Here is a 17,238-nt window from a genome sequence, read left to right on the forward strand (position 1 = left end):
CAGCGTCCACCTTCCTGGAGATGGCTCCAGGCCTGGGCTCTCTGTGGAGTGCTCCACGGGCCGTGGACACCATGCTTCCCCGGGGCTCCGGCCTCCGCAGCTCGGCCTCCCCCAGGCTCTGCAGGGTTTGGCCTTTCTCCAGCTCCTGGGGCTGAGGAGGTGGACAGAGGGCTTCAAGGCCACCTGCACCCGGGACAAACAGGTGGGAATGTCAGCAGGACCACACTTCGGCATCAGTGAACCCCCAGCTTATCTGGAGCAGGTCTCAGGTCCCTCCGACCTCGGCAGAGGCCCAGCCCGGGCGGCTGGCGTCCAGGGAGGAAGGCCCTGGCAGCTCTAAGTCAGTCACATTCACCTCAGGGGCCACAGCAGGGGCCACGGCAGGGGCCAGGGCCGGGGCCAGGGGCCTTGCAGAGTGCATGCAGGTGGTGCTCAGGGGCCACCGACTGTTTGCTCCTTGCCCGAGTCAGACCTCGTCCCACCAGGCCTTGGGAGAGCCGATGGCCAATGGCCGTGAGCCTCTTGTGCTTCCTAGAGGAGAGCACTTGGGCCTGGAGTCCGGCCGGAGGCTGGCCAGTCCCACGGTTCTCAGTCTGTGTCCTCTTGGTGCCTCCTGTCATTATGGGCAAAAGAAGGGGACTGGCAGGTCATCACATCGGGGATGATGGGGTCCGTTGGTCTTGGTCCTCCTCCCAGGAGATGGGCCCTGTGGTTGTCAGCTGGCTGGGGCAGCCTCTGGGGACCTGGAGGGCATGGTCTTCTCAAGGTGGAGAGGGAGATGCTCCAGTGACCCTCAGAGGGAGGGGTTTGCCCTTGAGGCTGAGCTCCTCCTGCAAGAGAAGACTGGCCTTGTCCTGATGGAGGGTGATGACCTGGCCCCGCAGAGCCCTGCCCGCCTTGCTGACCACTCTCCTCTCTCTCCTTCGCAGCTCCATGTCCATCCACTGGCCGGGCCGCTCCCTTGGAAGCCATGCTTGGATCCTGATAGCCATGCTGCAGCTTGCTGTGGATTTCCCGTCTTGTGAGTCCCTGGGCCCAGGCCCCGAGTTCCGCCTCCTGCCCCGACCACCGCAGAGGCCCCCGCGGCTGTGGAGCCTGAGGAGTGGACAGCCGTCTCGGCTCCCTGCCCCTGTGTGGAGCCCTCGGGCACCCCGGGCGGAGCGGGCCCATGGGCAGATGCCCCGTGCCAGGAGAGCCCACAGGCCCAGAGACCAGGTGGCCTCCCTCGTGCCCAGAGGGGGTCTCGCCAAGCCCCCAGCTGCTGCCAAATCCAGCCCGTCCCTCACTTCCTCCTCCTCGTCCTCATCCTCCGCGGTGGCCGGAGGGGCCCCCGAGCACCAGAGTCTCCTGCGGCGGGGGAAGAGGCACGTGTAGGACACTGGTCTCAGTGGCTTCAACTTCAGGGGCAGCAGGCCCACGACAGAGACAGAGTTCATCGCCTGGGGGCCCACGGGGGACAAGGAGGCCCCGGAGGCCAACACTTTCCCGGGCGTGTTTGGCCCCACCACGGTCCCCATCTTACAAACACGGAAGACGACTGTGGCCACCACCACCATCGCTGCCACCATGGCCACCTCCATCTCGCTGCAGACCGAGGGGGTCACTGCCTCCCCGGATCCCCGGAGAAGGATCCCCGCTGGGGCTAGCACAACAGAGCCTTCTCCCAGGTCCAGCAACAACGGGAAAGACAGCAAGCCCCCCCGGATTCTGGGGGAGACCTCAGGTAGGCGGCCACCACGGAGCTCTGGGTCTGTCTAGGGGCTGGGACGTGTGCGGCTTGGGAGGGAGGGACTCCGAGGTGTGCAGGGTGGTTCACGGGGGCCAGACTGAAAAGGAAGAGGCCAGGGGTCAGGCGCAGGATCGCAGGGAGAGATGGCGTCCGGTGTCGGGACACCCAGGCAGTCAGCAGGACTAGGGAAGCAGGTGGACGTGAAAAGGGGGCCTCCCTCCTTCCCATCCACCTGGGAGTGGACGCGGACACTGGTACTGCCGGAGCAAGGCCTGGACGGAGTCCTGAGAAACCTCCAAGGCCCCAGAGAGGCCCCGCCAGGGGAGCTGGTCCAGGACCAGGAGTGGCCTTGTCAGCGGCCAGGCCAGGCCGTAGGAAGAGCCCAGCGCTGGCAACTGAAGCTCTGCGGACAGGCGGTGGGTGGAGGCTTCCCGGGGACGGCTGGGTGCCTGTCCCTGCCCCAGCAGCTGGTGCCCCGACTCCTTGGCCTCTGATGACAGGCTGTGGCCCAGTGGCACCCGGAGTCGCAGCCCCCCCCACTTCCCGCAGCAGCTATGGGAGGCGTCGGCCATGAGGGGAAGGGCTCCTCCACACCCAGGTCTGGGCGCCACCAACCCCGCCTGGGGCTCCTCGGGATCCAGGGGCAGGAGAAGTGCTGCGGAGAGCTCCCCGGTGCAGAGGGGCCGAGTCCCTGGGACGGGTCCTGCGAGGTTCCCTGACCTTGGCCAGGCAGGCAGCCGGCAGCCGGGGACAGGTTTTTGTGGGGTGGCTGGTGTTGGCCCTTCAGCTCACCATTTTCCTCCTCCCTTCACTGGACAAGATGGTGTGTGCCTCGTGTCACCCCTGGACAGCAGCTTGTCCAGGGAGCCGGAGCCCCATGCCAGGCCAAGGCCAGGAGCTGGCAGCTCCCTGGAGGGCCTGCCTCAGCCACCCCAGCATGGCGCCCGTAGCTCTGGTCAGGGGCTCTGAGAGTCTGACCTCAGTAGACGCAGCAGGTGCCCCCCGTCGCCTCCTCTGAAGACCCACTTGCTGTGTAGCCGTGGAAGTGGAATCAGGTTCCGTTTACCCCTAATTACATCCGTGATTACTCAAGTTAACGCCCAGGGCGGCATCACAGGGCTCAGCAAACCCGTCCACAGCCCACTGGCTGCTGCTAATCCAGCGACAGATGCTTATCTCGGGAAAGATTTGTGCCTCTTCATAATATAATCTGGTGCTAGATTAATTTGTTTAGCAAAGCAAATTTAAAAGGGGGAAAATGTGTGTGTTTGCTTCTAATGTAGAGAAATGTTGATTCTGGAAAACGCTGCGGGCCGGCAGGGAAGGGAACGGCCCCCATCAGCGGCTGAGCAGCTTCACCAAGTCAAGGCGAAGGGAAGGGGGTGAAGAGGAAAGGCTGAGATGATCTCCTAACTGGGCTCATCACAGCACAGCTGGTCGTACCTAATTGAATTAGACCCCAGCCGGAGTAATTCAAGTTAGACCCTGGGAAGGACTGGCTGATGACTCTGAAGTGAGCTATTTTCTTGGACTCCGGAGGGCCGGCGGTGTCATCTCCTTCTCTGTATGAGCTTCTGAGTGGGAGGGTGGCAGGAAAGACCCCTGCAGACCCCTGCAGACCCCTCCTGCCTCAGCAGTCGCCAGGGTCGGCCTGGCCCCACACGGGGTGGAGCTGGCCGCTGCTCACACTTCTCGGACCTGCGCAGCAGGTACCTGTGGGCTCCCGGGCTGCGCTCTGGGAAGCTGCATGGCCCCTGCTGGGTGGCTGCAGCATCTGGGGGGAGTCTGGGCTCCACGGCACGTCACTCTGTGACCCTGGGCAGGGTCTCGATGTCCTTGTCCTCACCAGCAAACCCAGAGCCTGCAAGGCTCTCCTCTGGACAGTGGCTGCGAGGATTCAGCAGGTCACTGCTGAGCGTCAGCTGCTTTCACGCAGCCAGAGAGGCTCGGAGGACAGTGCCGCAGCTGTCAAAGGCAGAACCGGCCACCAGGGATTGAGAGTCTTGTCACCTAGTCACACCCAGCCTTGCCACTGCTCCTGGGGACACCTTGAACCCAGGCTTCGGCCTAGGACATGACCCCAGCACCCCAAGATGGCCCACTATCCAGGACAGGTCTCTGAGATCAGGGCTGGGGATCCGTGGGGTCTACTCCTGCTTCTGTGGACAGACGTAGAGGGACGGGCAGGTCCCACTGCTGCTGCCTGGAGGACAGGCACTCCTGGGGACAGATGGGGGGGAGGGTGACCTAGGGCACTGTGAGATCCCGCAGAACCAAGGCTCCAAGGAAAGCCCCTCCCTCAGGAATCACCCTGCAGGTGAAATAACTGGGACATTTCTCCAGATTTTAGGATAATGGTTAAGCCCCTCGCTGCCCGGCTTCGTAGTCCTCATATTAGCTGTGTGACCTGGGCAACCTGCTTGTCTGCTCTGTGCCTCAGTTGGACAGTAGCGTTGACCATCTCCTAACATTGTCATCAAAGGTTAAAGGAGACAGTGCACGTCATGTGCTGACCTTCTGGCGCACGGGGGTTGCTCAATAAGTGTTGGCTGCTGTTAATATGAGCAGAAGGATGGTGATGGTGGTGGTGATGGTGATGTTGGTGATGATGGCGATGATGGTGACCACAGTGATGATGATGGTGGTGATGGTGGTGATGATAGTGGTGGTGTTGGTAGTGGTGTTGGTGGTGGTAATGATGGTGCTATAATACTAATAATTATGATGATGGTGGTGGTGATGGTGATGGTGGTGGTGATGGTAATGTTGGTAATGATGACAATGATGGTGACCACAGTGATGATGGTGGTGGTGATGGTGATGATGATAGTGGTGGTGTTGGTGGTGGTAATGATTTATAATACTAGTAATTATGATGATGGTGGTGGTGATGGTGATGGTGGTGGTGATGGTGATGATGATGATGGTGGTGGTGATGGTGATGGTGGTGGTGATGGTAATGCTATAATACTAGTAATTATGATGATGGTGGTGGTGATGTCACATAATGATGGTGGTGATGGTGGTAGTGATGGTGACGATGATGGTGGTGATGGTGGTGGTGATGGTGGCACTGATGATGATGATGGTAGTAGTGTTGGTAGTGGTGCTCGTGGTGGTGATGATAATGCTATAATTCTAGAAATTATAATGATGGTGGTAGTGATGGTGGTGGTGATAGTGGTGGTGAGGGTGGTGGTGAGGGTGGTGTTGATGATGGTGGTGATGGTGGTAGTGATGGTGGTGATATTGGTGGTGATGGTGGTGGTGATGGTGGTGATGGTGGTGGTGTTGGTAGTGATGGTGATAATGATGGTGGTGATGGTGGTGATGGTGATGGTGGTGTTGGTAGTGATAATGATGAAAATGATGATAGTGATGGTGATAATGATGGTGGTGAGGGTGGTGGTGAGGGTGGTGGTGATGGTGGTGGTAGTGTTGGTAGTGATGGTGATAATGATGGTAGTGAGGGTGGTGGTGATGGTAGTGGTGATGTTGGTGGTGGTGTTGGTGATGGTGGTGATGGTGGTGGTGTTGGTAGTGATGGTGATAATGATGGTGGTGAGGGTGGTGGTGAGGGTGGTGGTGATGGTGGTGATGGTGATGGTGGTGTTGGTAGTGATGGTGATAATGATGATGATAATGATGGTGGTGAGGGTGGTGGTGAGGGTGGTGATGTTGGTGTTGGTGTTGGTAGTGATGGTGATAATGATGGTGGTGAGGGTGGTGTTGGTAGTGATGGTGATAATGATGGTGGTGAGGGTGGTGGTGATGGTGGTGGTGATGGTGGTGATGTTGGTGTTGGTGTTGGTAGTGATGGTGATAATGATGGTGGTGATGGTGGTGGTGATGGTGGTGGTGAGGGTGGTGGTGAGGGTGGTGGTGATGGTGGTGGTGATGTTGGTGGTGATGGTGGTAGTGATAGTGGTGATGTTGGTGGTGGTGTTGGTAGTGATGGTGATAATGATGGTGGTGAGGGTGGTGGTGATGGTGGTGGTGATGGTGGTGATGTTGGTGGTGGTGTTGGTAGTGATGGTGATAATGATGGTGGTGAGGGTGGTGTTGGTAGTGATGGTGATAATGATGGTGGTGAGGGTGGTGTTGGTAGTGATGGTGATAATGATGGTGGTGAGGGTGGTGGTGAGGGTGGTGGTGATGTTGGTGGTGATGGTGGTAGTGATAGTGGTGATGTTGGTGGTGATGTTGGTAGTAATGGTGATAATAATGGTGATAATGATGGTGGTGAGGGTGGTGGTGATGGTGGTGATGGTGATGGTGGTGTTGGTAGTGATGGTGATAATGATGGTGATAATGATGGTGGTGAGGGTGGTGGTGATGATAACGATGATGTCAGTTGCTATTAATGTGCTGATCTTCTGCTACCAGCTTTGACAGATCATTTCACAGGTCCCAAGGCCTGTCTCTGACCTTGGTGCTTCTTGCAGAGGTGTAGCTAGAGCTCTAGCTGGGAGCTGCTTGGGATGGAAAATCACCTGGCGTGGATTCGCAGAGGCACACAGCTCAGCCTCTCTTAAGTGCTGGCAAAGGATGGACGTCAGATGGGTCAGAAGTTCGCCTGAGGCTCTATCAGGAGGCCCCAGTGTGACCCGTCTGCCTGTGTCAGCCTCTTGCCTGTCATACGCTGAGTTTGGAGTCACAGTGTCTGGTAGGAGAGAGCCAGAGGGCAGTTCCTTGAGTGCTGGTCTTAAAGCTCATGGCGAGTGTGTGCGTGTCAAGGCGCCTGGTTCTGGTTACTGGACAGGCCACGGCAAGGAAGCCTGGCCCCGGCCTGTGCTTAGCAAGGTCAGTGCTCGGGAAGGATCTCGGACCCTGCCTGCTGGCACCTGCCCTGGGCCTCCCTGGCCTGCTCAGGTGAATCTCGACTTCCCCAGCTGAGCAAGCTTGGGTCTCTCGGGAGGTGCACCACCCACGAGGGGCCATGCAGCCCTGCAGGTCCCCAGTGTCATTCAAGGCTTGTCTCCATTTAATCAGTCCTGTCCATGACATCAGCAGCTCAAGGTCGCAGCGGCTCAGATGTCACCAGAGCCCTGCCTGGTAATTTTTACATTGCAATTCACTCAGGCGTTTCCCCAAGGCCAGTTGGAAAGTTGCTTTGTCTGTGTCACCAGGGGGCCTTCAGTGTCCTTTAGGCATGTGAGCAGGGAGGCTGGCCTTACTTCCTCTGCACCTTGATGGCCAGCTGACCTGAGCAGCGGTGGGTGCCAGCCAACCCTGGGAGCGAGTCCGTGACAGTGAAATACCTCCTAAATGCCAGAGTCGGAGTGGAAGGGAATCCACGCAGAGCAGCAGGGAGAAGCGAGCTCCTTTCCCTTCCGTCGAAAGCCTTGGTGGCAGCTTAAATGCTGAACCCCTTTTAATTAAGTTGCTGGGTGTTTGCTACCAGGAAAGTGAATCTCTCCTGAATTTAAAGATATTTGAAGCAAATGACTCATGAACTTCAAAAGTTTTGAGTAGCTTAATTGGGGTAAGAGCATCACAGAACAAATGAGCGGCTGGAGTTCCTGCAGCACCCTGAACTTGGCAGACACCGAGGCCGGTCTTTAGAGTCTTAATTGGGACTGTCTCAGAAGCAGGGGTGGCCTAGCACATCCTGAGAGCCACGGTTCTGGCTGGTGACCAAGGACACACTGAGCACAATCGCAGGTGGAGACGGGTGCCAGCCGCCAGCCCTTGGGGCTGTGTGGCCCTTAGGGAACTCCCTGTGCTTCTGCTGAGCGAAGCCGGTTCACACCAAGTGGACCCGTGAAGTCCGCCCTGACTCTGCCTGGAGACTCCTCTTCCTTTCATTCCCATTCCCCACATGCTGCTCTGGCTTAGTGCAGTTAGTGCCTCTTAAGCGTTTTTGATCCCCAGGGCCTCGTCCTTCTCCGCAGAGCGGCAGAGACAGGGCCAGTTCTTCAGGGCCCGGGAAGGCCACTCTCCGGTGCTCCCTTCCCTTGCCAGGTTCTCAAATGCTGCTGCTGCCTGGGGTATGGGGCAGGGAGGGGCCTCTGTGACACCCCCTCTAGGCTCTGGTCTCCTCTAAGGGACTGTGGGGTCACTGGCCGAGCAGGTGGGGAGGAGCCGTGCCAGTGCTCCTGTGGAACATGTCTTCCCTGGCCTTGTGTGTGGGACACACAGTGCTGGATGACAGAGCTGTCTGACGTTCTGTGGATTGAATTTATGATTTCATCTGCGTGCAGGGGAACAATCCTGAGCGCTGAGATTGAACATTAGACAGAACACCATTTTTAGAATTTTTATTTGACTGTGTTAAAAGGACCAGTTTTAGAATTTCTGGCTTCTTGATCAATTATGCAATGAACCGCCAACTTTATACTTAGTCGGTGCTAAAGTGCCCGCCCAGGTAGGAGGGCGAGCTGCTGGGGGCATGGGGCCCCTCCATCTCTTCAAGGGGTTTAGACGCTTATTTGGCCAAGTAAGATAGATGAGGACGCATCCCTACTGAGAGAGCCGACGAGCAAGGACAGTGCGGGAAATGTCACGAAGCCAGTGTCATCGATTGTCCAATTTTTCCGGCAGCGGTAGTCAGAGGAAGAAGGGTCTGCTGTGGGTGGCAGGGGCCAGACCAGGCCTCCAGGGGCCAAGTTCTGATGGAAGGGGTGGGTGGCCCAGGGAGAGATGCTGTGCAGAGGTGGCAGGCAGGTGGGCAGAGTGGGCAGAGCCTCCACAAGCCTGGATCCTGCGAGGAGCTGAGTTGGGCTTCAGCCCTGGAACCCAGTGTCCTGGCCCCAGAGGCTGGAGAAGACCACCTGGAAGTCCCTTTCCCAGCCCTGAACTGATGTAAGGCTGGGTTGCCCCTGGATGCCACCTGTGGACAGCTAGGGAAGTGGCCTGCACAGGCCCCTCCTCATTCTCTTCTCATTACAAGGTGAATGCCGGGGGCAGGGTGGCCCTCCCAGGGTGGCCCTCCTCATGTCCAGGGCAGGCCGTCCTCGGGGCCTGACAGTGAGCTCAGTGGTTGGCAGGAAATGCTCTGGACTGGACTTTAGAGCTGCCATTTGGGGTGATGAGTAATCTTTCCTTAGGGGTCACCCCTGTCCCAAGCCCCCAGGAGTGGCCTGCCTAGTGACGTGCAGTTGGAAAGGGGCCAACGGGCATGCTCCCGCAAAAGACGCACCGCCCTCACCTTGCAGCAGGTGAGCTCCCGGTGACGCTGGAGGCCTCCCCGCCAGCTGCAGCCGTCCAGGTCCAAGACTCCACCAAAGTCACATCAGACACTCGGGTGGTGGACTGAGGAGCCCTGGGCAGGTGCGAGGCCTCTGCTCTGCATGTGGGTCAGTGAGTCTCTGTCCTGCAGCCTGCTGCAAGGCCGTGAGGATCAGCGTCACAGAGGGGGAAGCTTTTCTTTCCAGAAGTTTCTCTCTGCAGGGGGAAGCTGCAGTTTTCCTGGGGACAGAGGCTCAGACTTGGCCATGGAGATCCTGCAGGGGGGGCGACTGGTGCAGGTGAGAGCGCCTGCCCGGCCCACTGCACCCCCAGGCTCCCCACCGTGGCTGGCCAGCGCTTGTCCTTGGCTGTGACCTCGTGGGGCCTCGGCCTCCTGGACAGCATGGTTGGGAGGTGGTTTCTCTCACGGGTTGTTCTGAGCCTGGATCAGGTCGACTGTGGGAAGGGCGGATGCCATCGTGAGCATAAGGAGATGCTGATGGAGTCAAAGGCCCAAGGTCACCTGCAGCCACCTGGCCTGGACTGCGTTGGGGAGATGGTGCCTGAGCAGGGGATGTGCCACTAGGTTTCTATGTCCTTCGTACCCTTGAGGAGTCACCCTCGGTGAATGGCTACCCACTGCTCTCTTGAACTAATCCTGAGAGTGACAGATGGAAGGCCTGAATTAGGCTGAGGAAGGCGAGGCTCCTGGGGAAGAAGCCAAGGTCGGGCTGCACAGGCCCAGGCCTGTTCCCAGAGTGGCTGAGGTGGGCGGAGCAGGTGGAGGTGGTCCGGTTGGATGAGTGGGCACGGGTTGGATGAGTGGGCACGTGGTTCCTCCTGGAGCCTTCACCCAGCTGGACGGTGTTCCTTCCTGCCAGTCACGTGCTGTTCCTCTACAAATGTCGTGGTGTTAGGCTTGTTATTTGATGCTGGGGATTAAACCAGAGCCCCACATCTGTGAAGCATGCGCTGTCACGGAGCTCCCCCAGCCCCTCACCATTGAGTACTGTTGAACTTCTATGATCTCTATTCATTGAGGCACTGGGTGAGCAGAAATGGCCTTTCTTGTCTTGTGGACAGGCCACAGGCAGTGTTGGTTATGGGGACAGTCACACCCAGTGCACTCTTGGTGCAGAATTCTTAAACATTTGGATTTGCATTTTGCTTGCAGTTCTGTAGTAAGAACCTGTTTCATTTGACGGTAGTTTTTTAAATCTCAGGAGTTCAGGTCAGGAGCTGGGCGCAGTGGTGCACACCTGTAATCCCAGTGACACTCAGAAGGCTGAGATAGGAGGATTGCAAGTTCCAGGCCAGCCTCAGCAACTTAGTGAGGCCCTAAGCAACTGAGCTACTGCCTTGTGCCTTCCTCAGTGCTGTCAAGAGGAGGAGGAGGGCCACCTTCATCAGGGTGGCCAGAGGTGGCCTCTAGGCAGGGGCAGTGTGAGTGAGATCCTGAAGGAAGAGGAGCAGAGGGGCAGGTCTGGGAGAACGTTCCAGGCTGGTGCGTGCCCCAGTTTGCAGTGTGCCCTCGTGCACAGGCCATGTGAGGACAGTGCAGTAAGTGGGGTCAGGCACGGTGTGTGTGTGTGTGTGTGTGTGTGTGTGTGTGTGTGTGTGAGAGAGAGAGAGAGAGAGAGAGAGAGAGATAATGATATTCTAGGGGGAAGATCCTGCAGATGTCTTTGTTTAATTCAGAGAGCAATGGCCAGTGAGAGGTTGTGCCCCGGAGCCTTGATTTGCTGAGGATCAAACCCAGTGCCTCAAACATGCCGGGCAAGTGCTCTGCTCTAGAGCCTCAGCCCTGGCTTGTGTTTTTGAAGCTCTTCTGGAGGAGGGATTGCCGGTGGCCAAGAGCAGGGCACATGGTTAGAGGGGAGAAGACCACCCCAGCACTGAAGGCCATCAGGGAGGTGAGAAAGCACTCCAGGAGCCACCAATTCAGGAGACGCTGCCACTTAGGCCAGAAGGTGTTCCCAGGAGAGGGAAGTGGTGTCGCTGCCAGGGCAGCTGAGTGGTCTAGGAGGGTGAGGACAGGCGTCTCCCTTGATGGTAAACAGGCATGGACACGGGAGCTGGCCTGGGCAGAGGGCCAAGAGTTTTCAGGCACTTAAGTTTTAATGTAAGTAATATCCTGGTTTCCCCCCCACTACGTTTAAGGTAGATGTTCTGTTTAATTTTTGTGCATACCATTGAATAAATGTCGTCCTAGAAGTCACACCAGCTGGGGGTGGTGAAGCCAAAATGTCATTCCCTAAACCCAGAGCCACACGAAAGACAGCATGCTGGCAGGTGCTCAGTCCATTTCCTGTCTCCTAGGATACGGCCTGCACTGCCACAGGGCCATCATTACCATCTGCCGGCTCATTGGCATCAAGGACATGTATGCCAAGGTCTCTGGGTCCGTCAACATGCTCAACCTCACCCGGGGCCTCTTCCATGGGCTCTCCCGCCAGGTAACCTTACCTGGGGTTTGAGCAGGTCTGGCTGTGCTGCAGACCAAGGTGCTGAGGGTCTCCTAGGGGCTCCCACGGCCACCTGCTGCAGTGACCCCAGGGCTCTGCTGCCCAACCAGAGCTAATCTTGTTTCTCAACATCACCTCACCGAGTCTTTTTGAACCAAATCTCAGGTCCCATTTTATTTCATTCGTAAATATTTCAGTGTATTTCTAAAGGATTAGAATCAGAAATCTGAGAAGTGGTTTCTGATTCTGATCCTTTAGAGGATGTAAAGGATCCATTTACTTCTATGGTAGAGCGCTTGCTAGGAACACTTAAGGCCCAGGTTTGATCCCCAGCACTGGGGAAAAAAAATGTCATGGTACCCTTACCATTCCTAAATATCATGACTCAGTATTATCAAGTATCGAATCTGTTCATTCAAATCTATCCATTCGTCCGATTTAAAAACATTTTTTTTTACACAGTTTGATTCAATCTTGTTGATTTGATTCAATCCAGTTGAGAAGATGTCAGCACTTCTAAAGTTTCTCCTGTGTCTTTTAAGTCTCTCTTGGTCTGTCCCTCCCCCTTCCCCCCTTGCTGCTGTTGTGTTGAAGAAGTCAGGTGTTTTGTCCCATGGTGTTTCCAGGGTTGAGCACCCGTGGGGTCCTTGATGTCCTTTCCCCCCTGGACCTCCTGTGATTTGGTTGTTAGATCTCAGGGCTCCACCAGGTTCAGGCTTGGTGCTTGGCCCAGCAGGCACGTGCTTAGGGAGTTTGGAAGGCGAGGCCTGGCGTACCCCAGTTTGGGGTGGGAAGGTGGGCTGAGGCATCCCCCTGTGACAGCCACTGTGGTTTAACCACCCAGAATCAGCTGGCACTGCTCTTTTCCCCCAAGCTCTCTGGTGGGTACTGCACCCCCACCCCCACCCCACCCTGTGGTGGTGCCTCTCACTCCTATAGCCACAGGGACCCTCGGAGACCTAACTGCTGTTCTCACTTTGGTCTTGCCCAGGAAACCCACCAACAGCTGGCCGACAAGAAGGGTCTCCATGTGGTGGAATTCCGGGAGGAATGTGGCCCCCTGCCCATCCTGGTCGCCTCCCCCCGGGGGGCCTTGAGGAAGGATCCTGAGCCAGAAGAGGAGGTTCCCGACATCAGACTGGACTGGGAAGAGGTGAAGGCTGCACAGGGAATGAAGCGCTCTATTTGGTCAGGTCTCAAGAGGGCCTCCACCTGACCTTCCTGCCACCTGGCTCCCCCACTGCAACACCGAGCCTGCTGCCCTAGGCGCCTGGGACTCCCCCGTCACATCTTGCTGTGTCACCTCTTTTTTCTTTTTTGAGGTAATTTCAACCTTCTTTTTTTACAAATAAATAATTCTAGTTTTGATTTATTGATCACGTGATCTGTGCCAGGCAGTGTGACAGGGACATTATGTACTGACCTCAGTTCAAGACTACTTTAAATACTCCATGAAACCAGCAAAAGCAAATGGAGCAGGGAGACAGGAAAAGACCCACCCAGGGGTAATGTGCACAGGGACATGAAGGGCTGTGGTGGCTGTGCCCGACGCCCACTCGGGCTGACCCATCCCTGGGAGATGACCTCCTGCCCTGTCCCTCACAGCTGCACCCACCTCCAGCAGGGCCCAGGCTGCCCTGGTGGCAGGAAGTGCCTCATTGTTCCAAGTTGCACATCAAGTGCCAGCACCAGGAACCTCTTGTCACATGCTTGACACCGCTTGGGTGGTGTCTGGAGAAATGTCTCTTCACCTCTTTTTGCCCATTTGAAAAATTGAGTTATTTGTGTTTTTATCATTGAGTTGTAAAGATGCTTTAATCTTGTGGACACAGGCCCCTGTAAGGGGTGTGACTCATCATGTTCCTCCTCCATGGGCAGATCATCATTTCCTGTTTCTTTGAATACTTTCTCTGCCCCCATCCTCCTCCAATCCTCTGCCTACCCAGGTAGGCCCTTGTCACAGTCCCCCAGTTTATGGTCTTTAAGACAATAGAGTAGTTAAAGCACAATTAATGCCAACATTTTTTTTACACATGTAGATGTGCAATGTATGATAACAACACAGAGACCAGGCAGGAGTCCTGGAAATATGCTGTCACTTGGTTCTCTCAAAGGGTCATTTGAAGGTGGACTGGTTAAGGTAAAGATGTGCACTTAAACTCTATTGTAAAGGAGTCACTAGCGTGACACAGAGCTGTAGCTATTAAGCCAGCGAAGAGAATGAGGTGCAATCTTAAAAATAACTCATTGTGCTGGTGCAGTGGCACAAGTTCAAGTGCAGCCTCAGCAACTTAGCAGGACCCTGTCTCAGAAAGGGCTGGGCAAACATACAATGCTCTTGATTTGTTGATTATATATATCCTTTGATTAAAGTCCAAACATAACGAGTCTTTAGAGACATTTTGTATCAGAAAAATAGAAACTTTTCTTTTGCAAGTTGCTAGATAATGTAGAAATTTGGTACAAAAAAAACAAAATGCAAAAAAATGTGTATGTATTTATAGAGAATAGGATTGCCTGAGGCACGTAATACTTGTTTATTTAATGTGTGCCCTTGCAGACAAGTTTACATGTTTGTATGACAGGACATACATGTATGTGTGAGTGTGTGTGTGTGTGTGTGAGAGAGAAAGAGTGTGTGAGAGTGTGTGTGTGTGTGTGAGAGAGAGAGAGAAAGAGAGAGAGAGAGAGAGTATGTGTGTGTCTTTTATATACAAAAGAGGCTGAAATGTCTATCCAGGCAGAATATGTGATCAGACCCAAGCCTGTGCAGGGAGTTGGGTGACCATTAACTACGCTGATCTGATGGGTCACAAGTCCCAATGTGTGTCACCCACACTTCAGTCAGCAACACCAGCCAATCTCCCAACTGTAGCAGCATTAGTTAGTTTCCCTGCACACTCTGTGTTCCTGACATCACAGTGCTGTAAGTTGGTGGCCCTCGTTAAGCAAAGTCATATTTGCAAAACAGCATTATTTGTTTTTAAAGCTTTTAAAGAAATGATTTTCTTGGGGGGAAAAAAAAAGGCTTGGGACCCAGCTCAGTGGTGGATTGCTTGCATCGATGTGGGAAGCTATGGGTTCCATCCCCAGCACCACAGAACAAACTCAAAAAACCCTCAATCCAAGAGAAGGCAGGAAAAGAGGAGAAGGGGAACAAGGAACAGGCGGCCCCAAAGAGAAGCCTGAAAAGTTCAAACCAGCCGTTCCTCAACCGCAGTAAGTGCAAGCCCTCTGGACACCTGTGCACATCCTGTCAGCGCACTGTGCTGTGTCCTGTTGAGCTTAACTTTGTCCTCCTGGTGTTCCCCTTCAGGGTCTGTCCACTTCTGGCAGCAGGCTGGTCCCGTCTCCAGCTTTGGTCATGGCGTCACCCACCTCTCCTCGCAGTTCTCAAGTATTTTAATGTTCTGCCGTGCAGTGCGTGCTCCCTGAGGATGGTACATCTTGGAGAACTGTCCCATCATCATTCAGGTGGTGTCCCTCTATATGATTGGCAGTTTTCCTTGCACGTAGTTAATATAGTCTGAGCTTCAAACAGTGACTACTGCTTTCCTTCACTAGAGTTGGCCCCGTGTTTCCCTCTTCAACACTTCACTCTTAATCTACGGTGGTCCCCTCCTACCCATGGTTCAGCTCGCCAAAGTTTCAGGTACTTGTGGTCAACTGCAGTCCCAAACTGTTAAGTGGAAAATTCCAGAAATAAAAAAATTTCCTAAGTTTTAAATTATATTTCATTGTGTGTAATGCTATGAAGTCTCGCACTGTCCCCCTGAGGTATGAATTGTCCCTTTGTCCAGTGTGTCAACACTGTATACGCTCCCTGCCTGTTACTCACTCTTGGTAGCCATCTTGGTTATCAGATGGACTGTTGCACTATCAGTGCTGACGCTCACATACCCCTGATTTTACTTAAAGCTTAAGGGGAGCGATGGTTGGAAGTTTATTGAATTATGTTAAAATTATTCTATTTTACTATTAGTTTCCATTGTCAATCTCCTCCTGTGCCTAATTTATAACAGTCATAAGAATGTAGATATAGGGGAAAACAGTGTATATAGGGCTCAGTGTCATCTGCAGCTCAGGCATCCACTGGGAGTCTCGGGATGTATCCCTGGGTGGGGGTACTACTGTATATTTCAAGTGGACTTCTAGACACCAAAGGGTTGGAACCTGTTTTTTGAACCCCTCTGATAATCTCTGATAATTGGTACGTTTAGGCCCCTGACGTATAATGTGATTATTGATCCAGTTGAAATAGCATCTGCTGTGCTTGGTACCATTCTGTGTAATTGCCCTGGTTCTTTGTGCCTGTTTTTGTCTGTCTCCTCTTTTCCTGCCTTTTGATTCCATCTACTCACATTTCTCAGCACACCTGTTATACTTCTTTTTAAAAACCTTTTTTAGTGGTCGCAGTGTATACTGACAACTAACACAGCTCCACTTTCAGATGACACTGCTTGGTTGAGACTGGTGTCAGTACCTCACAGCAACAAAGCATTCCTGGTGCTTCTGCCACCCCGCGTCACACTGTCATCTCACATGTACGTATACAGTTCTCATCGAGGACACTTGTTAATTTTGATCTGAACAAACTTATCCAAGAAAACTTAAGTTGTTTTTCTTTTTTATGTCAGTCTCTTTCTGGCCGGGATCATGGTCCTTGTCTTTAAAGGACTTCTTTTAGCATTTCTTGCCAGGCAGCTTCCTGGTGACACAGTCCCTCCATGGTGTGTCTGGGAGTCTCTATTTCTCTTCACTCTGAAGGCTGAGTTTTCAGGACATGGCTGTAGGTTGGGGGGCTTTCACCTCAACACTTCTAAGTGTTTTGCTCTGAGCTCTTTCTTGAATACTTTCTGAGCAGTTGGATATATTGTGTCTCTGTTCCCAGAGGGCTGCCTTCTTCCTCTGGCCCCTTTAGGGTGTGTGTGTTTGATGGTGGTTCTGTTTTGGTGTTGGCTTGGCTTTCTCTTGGTGCTGCAGTTTGGATTCCTGGAGGCTGAGGCTGGGTGGAGTTCTTTTGTTGTTCCTTCTGCTTGAAGTTCTCTGAGCCACTTTGATTTGGTACTAATTTGGGAAGTTCTCCTCTTCTCTTCCTTGGATTCCCATCTTGTCTACATGACACCTCTTATCTTCCCACAGTTCTTAGATGTTGGTTCTTTCTCTCCCTGTCTCCCTCCCCCTCAGCCTCTCTCCCTCTCCCTCTCCCTCTCCTCCTTTCCCTCTCCATCTCCCCCTCTCCCCCTCTACCTTTCCCTTCTCCTCCCCCACTTCTCTCCATGTCTCCCTTTCCCTCTCCCTGTCTCCCTCTCCCTTGTTGCCCCCTCCTTCTCTCCCTCTCTCTCTCCCTCTCCCTCTCCATCTCCCTCTCCCTCTCCATCTCCCTCTCCCACTCCATCTCCCTCTCCCTGTCTCCCTCATCTCCCTCTCCCTCTCCCTCTCCCTCTCCCTCTTCTTTCTCTCCCTCTCCCTATCTTGCTTTGCTTTCGTGTTGTGGAAGCTGAGACATTCTTTGCTCAGTGGAGTCCAGTATGTTAATGAGCTCATCAAAGCTCTTCCTCATTTGTGTCCCAGCATTTTGTGTCTCCATCTCTTTCTGCCTTGTCCCCTCTGCTGGTGCCTGTTCTCTGTCTTTCCATGAGAGCCCTTGGCAGGTTAGTCATGGTTGTTTGAGGGGTTCCTGGTCTGAGGGTCCCAGCATCCCTCCTGGTGGGAGTCTAGTGTCCGTGCTTGCTCCTCTCTCAGTCCTTTGCCTTTTAGTCTGCCTTGTAACTCTAGCACTGGGGAAGGGAGCTCCTGGAAATAGGCCTTGGGGAGTGTCCAGGAGTGGGAGGCAAGCTTTCTGTGGCCCCTCCAGCGGGTCCCTGTCTCCTG

General features: G+C 54.3%; 1 protein-coding gene and 1 pseudogene across 3 annotated transcripts in view; both read left to right on the forward strand.

The window, feature by feature from the left end:
• Nucleotides 1-8,869, forward strand: part of LOC144366825 (adherens junction-associated protein 1-like) — a 43,335-nt pseudogene extending 34,466 nt beyond the window's left edge. The window contains exons 2-3 of the transcript XR_013425962.1: nucleotides 930-1,723; nucleotides 8,779-8,869. The product of XR_013425962.1 is annotated as an adherens junction-associated protein 1-like (transcript). The remainder of the gene's footprint in view (nucleotides 1-929; nucleotides 1,724-8,778) is intronic.
• Nucleotides 8,870-10,778: 1,909 nt separating this feature from the next.
• LOC144366821 (uncharacterized) overlaps nucleotides 10,779-17,238 on the forward strand; it is a 33,976-nt gene continuing 27,516 nt past the window's right edge. The window contains exons 1-3 of one of the 2 annotated variants that reach the window (XM_078021657.1): nucleotides 10,779-12,686; nucleotides 14,681-14,838; nucleotides 15,815-15,908. The gene's annotated coding sequence lies outside the window, so the exon portion shown is untranslated. Of the gene's footprint in view, nucleotides 12,687-13,168; nucleotides 13,505-14,680; nucleotides 14,839-15,814; nucleotides 15,909-17,238 lie in introns of those variants that run through there. The other variant, XM_078021658.1, reaches the window with a different exon arrangement.

Source organism: Ictidomys tridecemlineatus, chromosome 9, assembly GCF_052094955.1.
Source record: "Ictidomys tridecemlineatus isolate mIctTri1 chromosome 9, mIctTri1.hap1, whole genome shotgun sequence".
In the NCBI taxonomy this organism is placed as follows: domain Eukaryota; kingdom Metazoa; phylum Chordata; class Mammalia; order Rodentia; family Sciuridae; genus Ictidomys; species Ictidomys tridecemlineatus.